Source organism: Dermochelys coriacea, chromosome 12, assembly GCF_009764565.3.
Source record: "Dermochelys coriacea isolate rDerCor1 chromosome 12, rDerCor1.pri.v4, whole genome shotgun sequence".
NCBI lineage: Eukaryota > Metazoa > Chordata > Testudines > Dermochelyidae > Dermochelys > Dermochelys coriacea.
Window position 1 is genome coordinate 9,257,731 of NC_050079.1, and position 19,813 is coordinate 9,277,543.

The 19,813-nt window shown below is 52.7% G+C and overlaps 1 protein-coding gene across 1 annotated transcript in view; it reads right to left on the bottom strand.

Annotated features, from left to right (window-relative positions):
• Positions 1 to 19,503, bottom strand: part of B3GNT9 (UDP-GlcNAc:betaGal beta-1,3-N-acetylglucosaminyltransferase 9) — a 32,190-nt gene extending 12,687 nt beyond the window's left edge. Inside the window, exon 1 of the mRNA XM_038367895.2 lies at positions 19,292 to 19,503. The gene's annotated coding sequence lies outside the window, so the exon portion shown is untranslated. The remainder of the gene's footprint in view (positions 1 to 19,291) is intronic.
• Positions 19,504 to 19,813: the final 310 nt, after the last annotated feature.

Sequence of the window (19,813 nt, forward strand, 5' to 3'; positions counted from 1 at the left end):
ACCCTGTCTAAGAAGGAAATTAGCTGGGCATTGCATGGCATGATTTGTTCCTTATCTCTCTATTATCTTCTAGCTGCTTACAAACTGATTGTTTAATAATTTGTTCCAGTATCTTTCCAGGTATTGAAGTTAGGTTGACTGGTCTATAATTCCCAGGGTCCTCTTTGTTCCCTGTTTTAAAGATAGGTGCTATGCTTGCCCTTCTCCTGTCCTCTGGGACCTCACCCATCCTCAATTATTTCTTGAAGATAATTATGAATGATTTGGAGATGGCTTCAGCTTGTTCCTTAATTACCCTAAGATGAATTTCACTAGGCCCTGCAACTTGAATACATCTAACTTATCTAAATATTTCTTAACCTGTTCTTTTCCTTATAGAGGCAGCTTCTCTTTTAACCCTCACGTACCCCCTACTGAGCCCATCTTAATCTTCTCTGAGTCTCCAAAGCCTCTGGTCATGGTGGGAGTGCTGTACTCCAATATCTCCCTGGACCCACAGCAGTGCCTCTGATTGTCAGCTTCTTTTCCCCCTCTACTTAGGATAGAAGAAGGCGCTGCAGGTCAAATGGAGTCACTTGAGGACTGGACCCCATAGTCATGAAGACACTAATTCTGTGGCGAGAGCTAGAACTTGCACCCCAGGTCCAGAGTAAGCACCTGGAATGCCACACCAGACTTATTGCAACCGCATGGAGTCTGTGGGCATGTGTTAGTACAATACTGGCCCGCTTGGTGCCGTGCCTGTAACCAGCTTGAGCTATGAAACTGCTGCCTAGGAAGTCAGAGTTGTTTGTAGAGGTTTCTCTTGGCAGGTGATTTGTATGAATTACCTAGTTGATTCAGCTGTGTTCCCAATTACACAGAGGCTGCTGTCACCCACCTTTCACTGCTAGGCCCTCCAACAAGGAAAAGAATATGCTGCCCTGATGCAGATTGTATATGTCTTTGCAGGGGCAGATTAACCCTGGGCTGCTGCTAAACACAGTGATGTGCAGCCTGGCTTTAGGAAGGGAACACTCCTGTTCTGGTGGGTCCTAGGCCCTGGTGAGTCTTAATTTCCTTCTAAAATTTCTAAAGAAAACATGCATTGTTTTACAGCACATTAAACTATGAGGAAACCAGACTGCATTGTTTGTTGTCGCATTACATTAAAACCAGTCAGAAACGCATCCACTGGTTAGTCTCATTCCCCTTAAGCAGCAAAGCAAAAAGCAGAACCCATGTGAGTTTGTCCCTCCAGGACAAAGAGGTGGAAGAAAGCAACCCTCCTTCTCAAAGAACGGAAATACCAATAGGAGGAATTACTTCGAGCAAGTTAATAAACAGCCCTGTCCAGATCCAGCTGTGGAGCTTAGTTGTACACTGCTGTGACTTTGTGCACTGGATGCGTGGCCTGAACTGGCGGCCCTGTGGAGTTCTATACTGCACCCACCTGTACAGGAACTGAGCACCTATAGATTCTAGGTGTGGAAGGATTTCAGTGTGAGGCCCACAGCATGCAGCCAGATTCCCATGCAAAAAGAACCCCCGGAGCTGTCAATCACCCACCAGGCTGCACTTCACAGTTACACTTTTAAATGGATTGTGTAATCATTGCCTTGAAATGCTGATTCATTTCACTACACCAGGACTCAGCAACCCTGGGTTCTAGTCCTGGCTCTCCCACAGACCTGTTGGGTGACCCTGAGCAAGTCATGTGCCCTCTCTGTGTTTCACTTTGCCCTGCCTGTAAAATGGAGATAACGAGAATTATCTGCCTGTTAAAGCAGGTTGAGAATTAAAATGCTGATTATTGTTTTGTTCACGGTTTGTGTTTGCTCTAAAAGGGGCCTTCCAGCTGTGAAATGGATTGCACCTTTTTCTCGTCTCAGTGCAGCAACCTGTGAGCTGTTGGGACTTCTGTTAAACCGCTGTTCTGTAACTCTAGCAATTCTGGTCCCATTCACTGGCACGCCCAAGGCTTCTTTCAAAGGTATACAAATGCCTCCTTTCACAATCCTACTGCAGAGCAGGGTCCTGGCCCATTTGAGACTGGGACCAACCCGCCCAGCACTTCAAGTGAAGATCTGGAAAAGGCTCCCATGGAAAGCTCTCTGGGCAACAACCACTTCATAATATGTTGGGCCCAAATCTGTTTAAAACAAACAAAATCTTCCTAACAAATAAGGAACAGCAGAGACCGACGTAGATTTTTATTGTGAACTGGAAGCCAGGGCCTTTTTTTAAAGCAAAGAATCAGGGTGGTGGTTTTTTTTTTTTTTTTTTTTTTTTTACTATTTCCCAGAAGATACTGTCTCTCTAGCCTGCCCAAGGGTCAGGTTCTGTGCCCTGCTAACCTGTGTGTGAGCAGACTGTGATCAGACACAGCATCCTAGGACTAGGGTCCAGAAAGTTTCTAGCTCTTTTCAAGTGGGTGAAGTAATCCCAGGGGAAGGGTGGCAGGATGCTGCATCCAAGAGAGGCAAGATAAGCTCATCTCCAGTTATGCTGGATTCTTTGCTGGAAGGGAGAGAGGAGAGAGAGAGAGAGTGTTTGTGCTAACGTGTTGGCACAAGCACATGTCAAAGCAGTGACTGCTCTGTCCTCATGAGCCCTGTAACAGTGGCCTCTGCTTTGCTCTACACTACCTGGTCAGGATTCAGTGTCTCAGCCCCATACCTTCCTGAGTGCACAGCCTGTTTACTCAGAGCGTGAGCAATCTCGCCTGATGTGACTCTTGGACAGGTTTCAAGTCATGCTTTATTTGCAGAGTATATGAGATTTTGGGGGTTGGGAAAAGTTCCATGCAGGAGCCAGTGTCGTTGATTTTAAAACAGCAGATTATTAGATTCTCCTCTCACCAGCATCTCGTCCTCCCTTCCCACCTCTCCCTCCACTAAAAATAACTAAATAGTCTGACAAAGCTCTGTCCTTGCCTCCGTGGGTCCCACGTTTCCTGGCAGATTTCGCTAGCCTCAGAGGCTCACTGTGACCCTGCCCGTAACCCTTCTCTCTCTAGAGAGAAGGGTCACAGTCTAATGAGCCATTTTCATCATAAGCCAGCGAGGGAGGTGAGGAGAAGTTATCCTCCCTCGCACAGTCTCTGTTGTCTCCCAGGCTCAGTGATTAATCAGGGAGGGGGGGCAAAGGAGGGAGCCTGGGCCCACCCTCTACTTCGGGCTCCAGCCCGAATAGCATCAGCTATGGTAGCTGACCTTTTAGAAACATGACACGTACAATTCCCTAGGCTACTTCCCCCACAGCAGCCCTCACTTCCTCAAGCTCCACTTCACCCTTACCTCAGGGCCTCCTTCCTTGTGCCTGATATGGTGTGTACTGCTCAGCCTCTCCAACAGCGCAACTTCCTCCCACAGCTCCTGTCAAGGTTCCTTCGCCACTCTAAACTCTAGGGTACAGATATGGGGACCTGCATGAAAACCTCCTAAGCTTACTTTTACCAGCTTAGGTTAAAACTTCCCCAAGGTACAAACTATTTTACCCTTTATCCTTGGACTTCCACTGCCACCACCAAATGTTTGACTGGGTTTACTGGGAAAGCATTGTTTGGAAATGTCTTTCCCCCCAAAATCCTCACCAAAACCTTGCACCCCCCTGCCTGGGGAAGACTTGATAAAAATCCTCACCAATTTGCATAGGTGACCACAGACCCAAACCCTTGGATCTTAAAAACAATGAAAAAAGGATTTCAATTTCTTACAAGAAGAATTTTAATATAAGAAAAGATGAAAAAGAATCACCTCTGTAAAATCAGGATGGTAAATACCTTATAGGGTACTTAGATTCAAAACATAGAAAATCCCTCTAGGCAAAACCTTAAGTTATAACAAGACACAAAAACAGGAATATCCATTCCATTCAGCACAGCTTATTTTCTCAGCCATTTAAACAAGCAGAATCTAACGCATCTCTAGCTAGATTACTTACTAAATTCTAAAACTCCATTTCTGTTCTATCCCCGGCAAAAGCATCAGACAGACAGACCCTTTGTTTCTCCCTCCCTCCAGCTTTGAAAGTATCTTGTCTCCTCATTGGTCATTGTGGTCAGGTGCCAGCGAGGTTATCCTAGCATCTTAACCCTTTACAGGTGAAAGGGTTTTTCCTCTGGCCAGGAAGGATTTTAAAGGTGTTTACCCTTCCCTTTATATTTATGACAGCTCCTGACATGCACCCCCACCTGACTAACTGGGAGCCTTTTAACTAGTTTCAGCCAGCCCCTGATTGGCTTCAGATGTCCCAATCAACCTAGTCTTCTTCCTGCCTTCTGGAAAGTTCTTAATTGGCCCCAGGTGTCTTAATTGACCTGGAGCAGCTTCCATTTCACTTATCCGGGTACCAAGTAGTTGTTTAGCCTGGAGCGAATCCCTCTCTCCCTCCCACTGCTCTCCCATAGCATTCTAGCTTGGAGGGAGGTGGGAAGCTGCTACTCCTGCTGCTGCTAGGCCCTAAGCTCTCCCTGCTGCTCCAGCTGCTCCCCTGGCTGAGCCAGACACCCCCCATTCTCTGCTACTTGGCTGCTGGACCCCCCACTCTTAGGTGCTGCTACTGCTGCAACTGCAGCCCCGGGGTGGGGAGGGGGCTGCTAGCCCACTCCCCAGAGAGGAGGAGTGAGGGACCCCAGCCACTGCTGTTGTGGATACCACCACCACCACCAGCACCTGAGAGGGGTCCTTTCTGCCTGCCTGGACCACCACCTGGAGTTCCTGGAGCTGCTGCTGCTGCAGAGGCCGCTGCCTGGAGCTGCTGAAGCCCAAGGAGGAGAAGAAGAGGATCATCTGCCAGTGGGACAGCACCTAAAGACTTTGCAGACCACCGTGGAGGGGGCCCTAAGACTGAGTAATTTTCAAACTGTGCTCTTGTGGTGGGGGTTTTGACTGTGTTTGTAGGGACACCGGGGGTGTGGCGTGGAGCTGCCCCCCGATCCATCTGTGTGTCCCCCCCACCACTATTACCACCACCCCCCCCCCTCCACCACCCCCACTGGCTGTATACCATCTGCCTCAGCTCCTGCCTCTGGACTCAGCTGCTTGCTTGGCTTGCCACGCCCTATTTCCACCCTTTGGGCCAGAAGCAGCAGCCAGCTAAAAAAGACTTGTGCAAGTGCACATGGGCACATGTGCCCCCCCTGGACTGCCTACCCCCCAGCTTTGCCCTTTACTACCTGCCCCATTTGCCACTTGTTTTGCCTCCTCTTTTGCTCCAGCCCCCCTTACTAGCTTCAGTTTGTTTGCCTGCCCCGCCCATTTCCTTCTGCAGCCTTTGTTTGTTTGCCCCGCCCCAGCCTCTGAAGCTAGCCCCTTGGTTTCCCTGTTCTACCCCCAGACCGCTTAGCCCCTCGCTCCGTGTGCCCATGCCCCCTCCCATGCGCTTGTGCAATTCCCCTTTTTAGTTGCAACCCTCTTCACTGCACCCTCAATGTTGTTGAATCCCCCCCCCCGTAGTGCACCAAGAGGAGCCGGAATTTACACCTTGTATCGGTGACTGACCCCAACCCCTGATTGCCCCCCGTCCAGCCCACCCCTTTTGGCGCCCTCCTCCCCTGCCTGCAGCCTAGCGGGGAGGAGTGGTCGACCTGCTTCCCCTCTCCCCTCCTCCTTTTGGTGTCCCCCTTTCCTCCTTGCTCATGATGGCGGGGGATGAGACGGGCGAGACCTCTCTAGTAGCCCGAGCTCTCCCTCCCCCGCCTGCCCCTCTGTCACCCCCCCAAGCTTCTACGTCCGCTGCCAAACCATCTGCCATCGCCCCCGCTGGCGCACCAGCAGCGACGGGCACCGGGGTGACCTCCACTGCTGCCACGTCTATCACCCCCTCAGATTTGGGGGGAGTCCTCCCAGCCGGCGGGAAGGGCCAGGGGAAGAAGAAGGGGAAGGGCCCCGCTAAAAAGACCAGGCCCTCCATGGCAGGGGCTGTCCCCGATGCCCCGGCCCCATCTCCAGCTGGGGCGCCCCTCCCCGCTGTTCCCTCCACCAGCTCTGCAGGTGTCCCTCCCCCGGCCCCCAGACCATACGCCCAGGTGGCGGGAGCCCCTTCACCTGCCGCTAAGTCATTTCTCCAGCCCACCGCCTCCGCTACCATCTATAGCGGCCGGGGCCCCTTTCCCACCATGACCAGGAAGCACGGCGTCCGTTGCCTCCTGGTGCCCGCCTCACCCCACGTGGAGACCTATGTGCGGGCGTTGGCGAGGGTGGTGGGGCCCACGGCCATTGTGGCGGCCTCCAAAATGTATGGCAAGGTCGTCTTCTTCTTAGCATCGGAGGCCGCCGCCCAGGAGGCGGTGGAGAAGGGCCTGGCGGTGGGGGGCGTGTTCGTCCCTTTAGAGCCGCTAGAGGACCTGGGCGTCCGCCTGGTCCTAACCTCCGTCCCTCCCTTTCTCCCCAATTCCACCCTGTTACCCGCCCTTTCTACCTTGGGGAAGCCCATCTCTGTCATCAGCCCTCTCCCGTTGGGCTGCAAAGACCCCGCCCTCCGTCACGTCCTCTCCTTCCGCCGGCAAGTGCAGCTTCAACTGCCGCCGGCGGCGCGCGACGGAGAGGCACTCGAGGGGTCTTTCCTAGTCCCCTACCAGGGGACCCATTACAGGGTGCATTATTCCACGGGGGAGGCCCGGTGCTACCTCTGCTGGGCGATGGGGCACGTCCGGAGGGACTGCCCCCTGGCCCGGGAAGGAGGGGCATCCAGGACAGCCGAGCCCCGGCAGGACACCGACCCCGTCATCGCCGACGCCCCTGGCTGCCCGGCACCCGAAACCGCCCCTCCTCCTTCCCAGTCCACCATTGCTCCCGCTCGGGCCCAAGGGGCACCTCCCCCACTATGCTCAGAGGAGCGAGAGAACCCCGCCCCCGCTGTTAGCAATCTGGCGGGGCCTGTGGAGGAGGGTGCGGCAGGGACACCGCCCTGCATGGGAGAGGACCCGCCCCAAGGGGAATCTTCCCTCCCTTGTGCTGCCCCACCGTTACCCCCTCGAGTCCCTGAGCCATCACCTCTGCCCCCTGACACAACCCCTGCTAGCCAGCCCCCGGATGATGCCATGGAGGGCTGGGCTCTAGTCCAGGGGAAGCGGGGCAAGCGGAAGGCTCGAGCTCCGCTCCTCCCATCTGACGCGGAGGCCCCCCGGAAGACCAGGAAGGGGGGCACCGATGCCGAGCCTTCCGCTCTACCCATGGGTGTGCTCCATCCACCAGAGCCGGCTGGGGAAAACGTGGCAGCACTGGAAGGCGGTATCTCCCCTCCATGGGAGTCCCTCCCCTCCAAGACCCCCGAGGCACCATCTGAAACCCCAGTGTGCCCCGAAGTAATAGTCGCATCAGGTGCCGGCGGGGAGAATCCCGGGGTAGCGGAAAACAATTTCCCCTCTATATATGAGGAGATCGAGGCCCTGGGTCTGACCCCGGTCACCCAGGGGGAGGACGATCCTATGCCAGCGGGCCTCGATCTGGGTGACTTCTTTCCAGCCCCCCTTTCCCCATACTCCCTCCCCGTAACCGTTGCTTCTGCTCCCACCTCCGAGGAGCCCCTGGACTCCTCCATCGGCCCGGCTGCGGAGGGCACCCTGCTGAGAGCCACCGAGCCAGTTGAGGCGATGGCCAGTGCCACGCGGCTGGAACCTGAGCCACCAGGGGCATCCCTCGCTGGTGAGGAGCATTCGACCTCCTTTCCGGGAGAGGACCCTACAGAAGAAAGTCCACCTCCTGATGCCGTGGCTGCCAAATCCACCAGACAGCTTGCGCCCGGCATCGGTGAGAGCCCTCTCCCGACCCAGAATCTCACCTCTACCCCTGCCCCTGCCCTTCTCCCGCCCACCTCCCGAGATATTAATGCCACCCCTGGGACAGTCTCCTTCCCCTTTCCAACAGATGACTCCCAGGGAATGACCTTTGTGTTTGCCCGTCCCGACCCACCAGGGGCTGCTATCCTCCCGCCGCCGCCCCCTATCACCCCAGCATTCAGGTCAACCCATCAGGAGCCCCGTCGGGGGTCCGCACCCTGTCTGCCCGTCTCGCTGGGCCAGGGGGCTGTACTAAGGGCCCCATCGGGGAGCAACCAGACCATAACCCCAGCCCCCCATGCGCTGCGAGAGGAGTTGCGGGAGTTCCTACAAGACGTCCGTGGCTCCCGCAACAAAGTCCAGCTTGTCCTCCAGCGATGGGGGGACTTTAATCAAATCCTCCGGGCCGCAAGGGCCCTCATGGGGGAGGGGAAAAGGACCGGGAGACAGGGCGCCGCGGCCTACCAGCGGGTCCGCCACTTCCCTGACTCCTTACTCACCTACGGGGTGGGTCACGGACTGCTGCGCGGCCCGCCGGGAGCCACAGCACCCCTGCCCGCGAGGATCCCCCCCAGCCCTCCTCATGGCACCCTTTACCATCGCAACATTGAACACCTGTGGCTGTAGGATGGGTCTCCGCAGGTCCCAGGTGCTCTCCTTCCTTCGAGACGGGAGGTACTCTGTGGTTTTCCTGCAGGAGACCCATACGGATCCGACCGCCGAAGACAGCTGGCGGCTGGATTGGGGGGACAGGGTCTACTTTAGCCACCTCACAGTTCATACGGGTGGAGCAGCGACCCTGTTCTCTCCCGACCTACGGCCCGAGGTGCTGGGGGTCGCCGAGGCTGTGCCGGGTCGCCTGCTGCACCTCAGGGTCCGCATGGAGGGGCTCGTAGTCAACCTTGTCAACATCTATGCCCCAGCAGCGAGCCCGGAGCGGCTGCAATTCTATCAGCAGGCATCCGCCTTCCTCGGCACCTTGGATCCTCAGGAGCGCCTGGTCCTGGGAGGGGACTTTAACATCACCCTTGAGGAATGGGACCGCTCGGGGACCGAGCAGAGCCCGGCCGCCGTCGCCGTCCTCCAGGAGATAGTCGAACACCACTTCCTGGTGGACGTCTGGCGCGACCACCACCCGGATGACACTTCCACGTTCACCTTTGTCCGGGTGGAGGCCCATCGGTCGCGCCACTCCCGATTGGACCGCATTTATTTATCACGCTTTCATCTTTCACGAGCCCACTCCTCCAGCATCCGGCCGGCCCCATTTTCTGACATAGCCACCGTGACAGCCTCCCTCTGCGCGGAGAGGCCGGGGCCGGCCTATTGGCATTTTAACAGCTTGCTGGAGGATGCGGGCTTCGTGGCATCCTTCCGGGAGTTCTGGCTGGCCTGGCGAGGGCAGCGGCGTGCCTTTCCCTCGGCACGGAGGTGGTGGGACGTAGGGAAGGTGCGCGCCCGGCTCTTCTGCCGTGACTACACCCGGGGCACCAGCCGACGGAGGGATGCAGCGATAGAGCAGTTGGAACGGGAGGTCTTAGAGCTGGAGAGGCGTCTGGCCGCCAGCCCCGAGGATCCACCCCTCTGCGGAGCGTGCCGGGAGAAGCGGGAGGAGCTCCAGACCCTCGAGGACCATTGGGCCCGGGGTGCCTTTGTTCGATCCCGCATCCGTCTCCTTCGGGAGATGGATTGCGGCTCCCGCTTCTTCTACGCCCTGGAAAAAAAGAGGGGGGCTAAGAAACATATCTGCCTACTGGCAGAAGATGGCACCCCCCTCACGGATCCGGTGGAGATGTGCGAGAGGGCGAGAGCCTTCTATGCAAGCCTATTCTCCCCGGAGCCGACCGATCCTAACGCTTGCAGAGTGCTGTGGGAGGAGCTCCCGACGGTCAGCGTGGGCGACCGAGACCGGCTAGAGCTGCCCCTCACTCTGGCCGAGTTCTCGGAAGCCCTCCGTCGCATGCCCACCAATAAATCTCCGGGCATGGACGGGCTGACCGTGGAGTTCTACCGCGTGTTCTGGGACGTCCTGGGCCCAGACCTAGTCACCGTCTGGGCCGAATCTTTGCAGAGCGGGGTCCTCCCTCTTTCGTGCAGGCGAGCCGTGCTCGCCTTATTGCCGAAGAAGGGGGACCTCCGCGATTTACGAAATTGGCGTCCCGTCTCGCTCCTCAGCACGGACTACAAAATCGTGGCAAAAGCCATCTCGCTGCGGCTAGGGTCCGTGCTGGCGGACGTGGTCCACCCAGACCAGACCTACACCATCCCGGGCCGCAGCATCTTCGACAACCTATATCTGGTCCGGGACCTATTGGAACTTGGGTGTAGGGATGGTCTGTCGTTCACCCTCCTGTCCTTAGATCAGGAGAAGGCGTTCGACAGGGTGGATCACGGGTATCTCCTGAGCACTCTGCAGGTGTTTGGCTTCGGACCCAGGTTTGTGAATTTTTTCCGGGTGCTGTACGCTTCCACAGAGTGTTTGGTCAGGGTCAACTGGACCCTGACCGAACCGGTCAGCTTCGGGCGAGGAGTACGGCAGGGGTGCCCCCTCTCGGGCCAGCTATACTCTCTGGCGATCGAGCCCTTCCTCTGTCTCCTCTGAAGGAGGTTGACAGGGTTGGTGCTGCGGGAGCCAGAGTTGCGGCTGGTCCTGTCGGCGTACGCTGATGACGTGCTCCTCGTGGTCCAAGACCCGGGCGACTTGGCGCAGGTGGAGGCTTGCCAGGCCATCTATTCGGCTGCCTCCTCCGCACGGGTCAGCTGGGTCAAGAGCTCTGGTTAGGTGGTAGGGGACTGGCGGCAGGCGAGCTCCCTCCCACCCGCGCTTCAGGCCATCCGGTGGAGCACGGGTCCGCTGCTCTATCTGGGCATTTACCTTTCTGCCACGCATCCTTCTCCGCCGGAGAACTGGCAGAATTTAGAGAGCGGGGTGATAGAGTGGCTCCGGAAATGGACAGGACTACTCCAGTGCCTCTCCCTTCGAGGGAGAGCGCTAGTACTTAATCAACTAGTCCTGTCCATGCTCTGATACTGGCTCAACACCTGGTCCCAGCCCCGGGTTTCCTGGCCAACCTCCGGCCATCAATTCTGGAGTTCTTTTGGTCAGGACTGCACTGGGTCCCTGCAGGGGTTCTTCATCTACCTCTGGAGGAGGGAGGGCAGGGCCTCAAATGTCTGCTTACTCAGGTCCATGTCTTCCGCCTCCAAACCCTGCAGAGGCTCCTTTATGGTGCAGGTAGTCCGGCGTGGAGCATACTGGCGCACACCTTCCTGCGCCACTTCCGAGGGCTCCGATACGACCTGCAGCTCCTTTATCTCCATCTGAGAGGTCTTCCGCGAGACCTCTCTGGGCTGCCGGTCTTCTACCAGGACCTTCTCCGGACCTGGAAACTCTTTTCAACGACCAGGTCCGTGGAGGCCACCGAGGGGGCAGATCTCCTCGCGGAGCCCCTGCTATACAACCCCCAGCTCCGTGTGCAGGTGGCGGAGTCCCGCTCGGTGCGCCAGAGATTGGTCCTGGCAGAGGTCACAAGAGTCGGAGACCTCCTGGACTATGACCGGGGAGACTGGCTGGATCCCCTGATGCTCGCTCAGCGCATGGGGCTTTCCAGACCTTGTACTCCCCGACGCATACTTCAGGAGGTGAAGGCCGCTTTGCCGCCCGCTGTTCGGGTTCATCTCGACCGGGTCCTGCACGAGGGCATGCCCCGCCCACCCATTACCCCAGGCCCTCCGGACCTTTTAATTGGACCCCTGCCCCGTGGTCCCAACCGATCCCTTCACCCCTTCACTAGAAGCCGGCTGCACGAGATGCAGCCGGTCTGTTTTTCAAACCGCGCCAAGAAAACATCTCTACACACTTGTGCTCCACACCCTTCACGCCCGCACCCTCGTGTTCCGCCCCGATACAAAATGGCAGAACCTCCTGCCACCTTTGGAGGGTGAGGAGCCCCGGTGGGCCAGCCTATATTCCACCTTAGTGCCAAGGCCTGCCGGGAATGTCAGTTGGCGGCTCCTTCACGGAGCCGTGAGCACGGGCGTGTACTTGGCGTGGTTCACTTCAATCCCAGACACCTGCCCTTTTTGCGTCGTGAGGGATACCCTGGCACATGTATACCTGGAGTGTGCCAGGCTGCAGCCCCTATTCCGGCTCCTCACCAATATTTTATTACGTTTTTGGTTGTACTTCTCCCCTCATCTTCTCATTTATGCACTCCTTGTCCGTGGCCCCACAAAGTCACGGGATCTCCTGGTCAACCTCCTCCTGGCCCTAGCTAAAATGGCCATCTACAAAACCAGAGTGAGGAGGTTGGCCGATGGAGTCTCCTGTGACTGTGGGGCCTATTTCCGATCCTCAGTCCGTTCACGTATCCGGGCAGAGTTCCTCTGAGCGGCGTCCTCTGACTCCCTTGACGCCTTTGAGGAGCAGTGGGCGCTGTCCGGGGCTCTCTGCTCGGTGTCCCCGTCCAGTTCCCTTCGTTTGACCCTTTGACCTGTCCCTGTTATTTCATTAGTTGTCCCCCGGAATCCTTTGGGTATCTAGTCCTGTGGATCCCCCTTTTAGGCTGGGGGGGATCCTTTAGCAGTGGACGGGCTTTGCCCGCCCACTTCCCGGATCCCAATAAGACTACTTTTCTATAGCCATCTGGCCTTGCCCCGTCACAATAGATAAAAGCCTGGCCAGAAATAAGAACAACCCATGGAACTATGCAACATTTCCCAGAACAGGCTGGATGGAGCCTCTCTCTGGAGCCATAGATTTTAAAGCCAGAAGGGACCGTTGGGATTATTTAGTCTGACATCCTGTATAACTCAGGTCATAGCACTTCCCCAAAAGAATTCCTAGAAAATCTCCAATCTTGATTTCAAATTGTCAGTGATGGAGAATCCACCATGACTCTTAGTAAATTGCTCCAATGGTTAATTACTCTCACCGTTAAAAATTTACACCTTATTTCCAGTCTGAATTTTCCTAGCTTCAACTTCCAGCCATGAGGATCAAGCCGTACCTTTATCGGCTCAATTGAAGAGCCCATTATTTAATTATTAGTTCCTCATGTAGGTATTCATTGATTTTAATCAAATCACCCCTTAACCTTGTATTTGTTAAGCTAAATAGATTGAACTCCTTGGGTCTCACTATAAAGCATGTTTTCTAATCTGTTAATCATTCTCATGGGTTTCCTCTGAACCCTCTCCAGTTTATAAATATCCTTCTTGAATGGTGGACCCCAGAACTGGACACAGTATTCCAGCAATGGTTGTACCAGTGCCAGATTTAGAAGTAAAATAACCTCTCTACACCTGCTTGAGATTCTCCTGTTTATGCGTCCTGGGATCACATCAGTTCTTTTGGCCATAGCATCACACGTGGTAGCTCATGTTCAGATGATTAGCTGCCATGACCCCCAAATCTTTTTCTGAGTCACTGCTTCCCAGGACAGAGTCCCCCATTCTGTTTCCAGATGTGTGTTTACATTTAGCCATGTTAAGATGCATATTGTTCGCTTGCGTCCAGTTTACCAAGCGATATAGACTGCTCTGAATCAGTGACATTTCCTCTTTGTTATTTACCATTTTCCTCTCCCTTCCCCCCCCATTTTTATGTAATCTGCAAACTTAATCAGTAATGATTTTGTTTCCTTTCGGGTCATTGATACAGGTGTTAAATAGCATAGGGCCAAGACCGATCCCTGTGGGACCTCACTGGAAACCCATCCACTCAATGATGATTCCCTGTTTTGCCTTTTGACACCTATCAGTTAGCCAGATTCCCCTCCCGCACTGTCAGACCACCTCATCAGCCCTGTCACAGGCCTTTATAGTTCCCACCCAGCCTCGGTTTCCCCATCAACCATTGCTTCAATTCTTACCAGCAATGCCCCACAGGTGGCGCTGTTCTGCACAGCCCACTTCAGAAGTCTTTATACCTCCTCCCCTCCACACCCAAACATCCTCTCGGAGAAAAGCTTTGGGCTCCTTAGTCCAGTTAGGACAGATAAGAACCCAGGAGGGTATTCCCTTGTAACCTAGTAGACAGACTTTTCATGCCATGGATGAACATAGCCATACTTTCCTCTCCCTTGCCTTTCCAGTCTGAGGAAAGCACCATGGCTTGGTTGAGGGAGCAACCTGAGAAGAAAAGAGTGGGGGAAACCGCACTGGTGGGGTTGACAGTGAGTGGGCTCAGAACAGGAGAAAGAGAGAAACCATTCCCTCAAACCCTCCTTCCTCAACTATGCATCAGTCACCTTCTGGGGAGCAGATCTGTATAACTATGTCCTGTACCTTGATCCCACTCTCTGATTAGACTTAGGTCTTGTCTACACAGACAGTCGCACTGGTTTAACTTAAATTAGTTCTCACCCAGTAGAGACCCCTGTGTGGACACACTGTTAGGGAGCAGGTTTGGTTTAGGTTAAACAGATTCTTACTGGATTCCTAATTGACTTAAGCTAAACCACAATAAGCCTGGTTTATACTGAGATAAGAGTCTGTAAATAGCCTGATTCACATTGGTTTCAAATCACATGTTAGTCCCATTAGTGAAGTTTTGTCACCTGGACGAGACCTTCCCTCTATTTCAGATGACATCCATGTTTGGCCCCTTCCGAGAAGCTCTGAGGCGTTTCACCTCAGTTCTCAGCACAGTGTTAATTCTGACATGGGTAGCTCAAACTTCTTTGGCAGGAGCAAATTTTAACTATATATGTATATATTAAATGGCAAAATGGTCTTTTCTGCAAACTAAACTGCTGCTCCCAAATTAAAATCTCTGTACAGTGTCTGGAGTGTTTGGCAAAAATGCCAGTACGCTTTTTAAAAAGAAAACCTGTTCCATTCTTGGCCTTGACTCTCACATGCCAAGTCCCAGTGTTGATTGGGTTTCTTCATGCAAAGTCACAAACCTCTTCAAAGTTTATAATACAAATGGCTGTGGTGCCATGAGGACTTCTCTACTTGCATGAAAGGGTACCTCGGGAGGTAGTCTAATATGAAGTTATAGCGTTACAAAGCAAAGCATTGTGGTTTGATCTCGGCTGAGTTAGGAATGAGATGCTGTGTAATATAGCTTGGTGGGAAGCCAGGCAAATGTTGTATAAAGCCCTGGCAAAGGAAGTCACAAAAACAACCAGTAAACTAACTTATGAAGGTCCCTAGAAGTTTATAAATCCATAACCAAACTTTGAAAATGTGCTTTGTTTAGCTGAACATCTTTAAACAGTTTTTTCAGTAAGCTTGGGGCCTTATCCAAAGCCCTGGGAACTCAGAGGAAAGTCTCCCATTTACTTCAGTGGGCGATCAGCTCCTAACACGAAGGGGATCCTGGTCCATGACTAGAGCTCCTAGGTGCTACCACAATACAAATAAGGATTACGACTATAGTCCTGGCAGTGGGCACCACTATGGCAGATAGTATTGGCATTGTGCTGTTACTATTAAACCCCACGCATGAGCAGGCCAGAAGTTTTAAACCTCCACCCATGAAAGGAGATGTGGTTTGTCCAGGATGACCCTTCTGCAGAGCTCTGGGTCTTTAAAATGTACAACTGTTGTTGCTGATATTTACTATTGGTATTGCTGTGACACACTGGGCTAAGCGTTGTATAAACACAGAACAAAGAGAGATTGCCTGCCCCCAAGACCTTACAAAACCCTTGTGTGAGCTGCCTCTCATGCTAGCACACTTTAATGGACATGATCAAGATTATTGCAGGATTATTGCTACAATTCTCATTAATTTGTCCATTGGCAATAATCCTATAAAGTGCAATTAATCCCATTAGTTTTCAAGCCAGTTTCTTTTCCTGTTGGGTCAGATTTCATCACAGACCCTCTCATTTCACCTATCAGTTCTATTAGCCATTCCTTTTCAGTGCCACTGATACACAAATTAGACTTTGAGAAAAGCTCTAAAATGGTTTCGGAGGCAGGGCTCTCTGGCTATCTGTTTGTAGTTTCCAAATGCTGTACTCAATCAACTTAGCAAGTGAAAAAGCTGGAAAGCAGTTGCTGCTTCCAGTGCAGTTTTCTGACTGCAAAATATTGTAAAACAAGTCAAAAATTAAATGGGGAAAAAGACCCAAGTTGCAGTTGTTTGGCCCAACCCTGGAGCCCTGGATCTGCATTTGCTGAGGGCCCATGACTCCCACTGAAGTTCCCACAATTCAGGGTGCTCACAAGGGATTGGGCTCACACAGGTAGGCTTTGTTACAGGATCAGGTGCTATTTCTGTGTCTCTGACATGTACCATTCACAGGCCTTGGTCTGTAGGGGCTATTACAGTATTTCACCACGCCCTGAGCATCCACTGCATGGGAAGGTTGAGGAGAGATTGTGCCTCTGGGACCACAACCACCTTCTCCTACAAGTGGTCTGGGACTGCATTTTCTGCCCATAGTATGGCTGGCCCACCCTGTGGATTAGTGCCAGACTGGGTGGGGGGCAATTGACCCTCCTCCTCCTCACCTGCCTCCACAATCTTCGGAGCACCCGGTGCCCCTGGTGGCAGAGCGAGAGGGCAGGCTCTGAGCAGCCAGTCACAGTCCAGTGCATGGGCTGGTGCAGATTGGGAGGCTATGACCCTATCCCCCACTATCCTTTTGGGGGCATAATGTGCCCTGGAGCAGGGGGCATGCTAACAGAGGACTACAATTCTGAAATTGTGACAGGCACGTATGCAGGCTACTGAAGAATGGGGAGTGGGAGAGAAAGGGAAAGTCTCTTATGCTGTGAATCACCCTGTAAGGAGCCTTCGCAATCCAGCCCTTGGTGTGTAATATTAGAATAAATTCCAGATCCATCTATTATTCACAGTGGCCGTTCCTTTCATCAGAGGTGGGCTGGTTTTGTTTGTTTGTTTTGCTAACCTGAAATGTAAGAGAAGTCCAGGGGTTTGCAGCATATGGCCAAGATTTTTATAAATGTCAGTGTTAGAGGTGGGTGCGTAAATCTGAATTTGGGCTCCTACGTAGGAACGATGGCCTGACTGTCAGACCTGTTTAGCACCCAGCAGCTCCCGCTGATGCCCAAAGGTGCTCAGCACTTTGGAAAATTGGGCCACGTGTTATAGCCGCTGTGACAAAGTCAGGCTGGATGGCTGCAAGGGGGTCTTCGTATTGGGTTCTGAGAGGTTAGCAGTCACAAGGACCCTCCCCCAGCCTATGGGTAGGATCCACTGAGCCTGAGACTCAAATAATTATGGGGGGCAACTGAAAAAAATAACAAGGACGCATGTGTGGATCAAAGGGTCAAAAGTAAGGGACACCGAGCAGAGAACCCTGCACAGCACCCACTGCTCCTCAAAGGTGTCAAGGAAGCCAGTGGACGCTGCCCAGAGGAACACTGCCCAGATACATGAGCCGAGGGAGTATCAGAAATAGGCCCCAGAGTAGCAGAGAACTCCCTCAGCCAACCTCCTCTCCCTGGTGTTATAGATGGCCACTTTGGCCATTGTTAAGAGGAAGATGACGAGAAGGTCCCACGACTCTGTGAGGCCACAGACAGGGTATGCATATATAAGAAGATGGGGGGAGAAAAGTGCAGCCAAAAACATCAACGGAGGTTTAGGAGCCAGAATAGGGGCTGCAGCATAGCACTCTGAAGATAGGTGTACGCCAGGGTCTCCCTCACGCTGCAAAAGGGGCCAGGTATCGGGAACAGAGGCAAACCGCGCCAGGTACGTGCCTGTGCTTATGGTTCCATGAAGGAGCCGCCAACCAATATCCCCAAGGTGGAGTATAGGTTGGCCCACTGGGGTTCCTCACCCTCAACAGATGACATTAGGTCCCACCATTTAGTTTTGAGGTGGGACACGGGGGTGAGGAAATGCAAGAGGGTCTTGGAAGGCCAAGATGTTAGCCCTAGAAAGTTAAAGGCCTCTTTTCCTACAAGCTGAGAAGGGGTTACCTCAGGTAAGTTAGGGACACCTGATTCCAATTAAGGGCTGCCTGTGGCCTTTAAAAAGCCCTTCTCTGGGCAGAGACAAGCAGCTACCAGGCTAGAGGCAGCAGGGAAATAAGCTACTTCAGGGTGAGAGGCAGTGCTCCTTCCCATAGGGGAAACAGCCAAACCTGAGTGCCTGCTAGGGGAAGGACTGACACCCCAGGGCAACCAACAGGATGACACCCTGCACCAGCGAGGAGGCAGCGAAAGGTACCCCCTGGGTTTTTGTGTTTGAGACTGTTTGGTGGAGGGTCACCCCACAGGCCGACCCTCAGGCCTGCTCTGAAAATATGACCAAGGGAGCACAAAAGGGGGAAGGCGAACCCTGCCCTGAGTGGGGCTGATTACCCCAGGCCCACCATCAACAGGGGAGGAAGTGCTAAGTCTGGCGAAACGAAGAAGGTGCCTTGCCACACAGCTTAATATAGAATTAGAAACCTGCCTTTAGCTTCCTGTTTTTGAAAACTTTGACCCACATGTCCCCTAAGCTCCAGAATAATGCTACAGCCTTTCTAGTATAGTGAACAGTTAGTGTAGCAAGCATGCAGCCCCGGACATCGCAGACCTGTTATTGTTCAATCTCGGGTGGCTGAACGCCACTTATCCCTCTAAGAAGTTGGACACTGACCGCTCAGGGGTCGCAAAACCAGTTAGCATGCCAGTGTAGGATTTTCTTGATACTCAAAATAAGAGACAACATCTACAAAACCTCTGTTTTCCCCCCAACAATCTGCGTCACTTGCTTTCTTTCCTTCTCCCTCTTTCCCTGATCCCCCATGAAATGATAAATCTGGTTTCTTCTGATGATCTGCCATTGACGAACAGCAACTAAAATTCATTTAAAGTTCTCGCATTAGCATCTTCCATAACGATCTACAATGCTATTACAGTTCGTGATGCAAATATTGCAATGTCCCTAAATACATATATATAATAGTACTTTTACTCTGGGAGTATGCCCCATCAATTTGAATGGGATACTCCTGAAGTAAGACACAATGTGAGTAAGAGTATCACAGTCTGACAAAAATCTGTTTAAATGGTCATATGTGACGTTCTGTTAAATTCTAACGATATATATATATATTTACAATGATACCCAGTTTGCAAAATTATGTATATATGGATTGAGCTCCAAAGATTACACCACTGAAACTCTGGTAAAGAGGACTGCATAAAAATTGTGAGTGTAACCCAAAAAAGAAGGTCTTGTAAGCATAACATGCCCATATTTTTACATGATTACATTTGGACTGTAACAGCCCTTCTTGCAGCTCTAAGACTCCCCATAAAGAAGCCCTAATGTCTTGCACAAAAAACAACATCTAAAAACATGTAAAGAAGATTCTATTGTGAAGTAAAGCCCAAGCCTATGCAAAGTTAGCCAGAGACAGTTCATTTTAACTGGCTCTGCTGCATATTAAATCATGGTAAAATGAGCTGCATAGCTTCTTGTATAAACCACGGCAGGAACAATAAACTGTAGGATTGACTAAAATAAAAGCTTGACTATAAGAGTCTCCCGTTCGTGTTGCCTTTAGTATAACATGTCCCCCTGATCAAACATAAATGCTAGATACTTACATCCAATTTGATAGTGTAGATCCTGTGTCCCCTCAGTAACGTTTCATCAGTGGGTTGCCAAGTAGGCACATCTGGAGACAGTTAGCAGAGACATTCCTTAGCCTCTAACTGAAACCGAGGAAATCCTTGCTGAGCAAAGCAATGCTGAGTCTCCTGCATTTGGGGGCATTTTTGTTACGGAAGCCACCAAAGTTCTTCCGTGCGTGTGTGTGTGTGTGTATATGTATATGCGTGCGCACTAATGTGACTTGTGACAACACTCTACATCTCTTCTTTCCAAACACTTTCTGTAGTGGTGAAAGGAGCTCAGTTTTCCAAGTGCTTGTCATGTGATTTAGGCAGATGTCTCCGCACACAGGCTGTGGGAAGTTGGAGAGAGCTCTGAGTGCAGATGTTGGCTCGCACCAAACAGGGGTTGGCTGCTTGACTGTACATACAGTGATGGATCACACAGCCCGTGTCAGGTCTGGAAGGCATTACTTGTATGTTTCTTCGAACAATAGAGCTAACGCCTCGTATAAA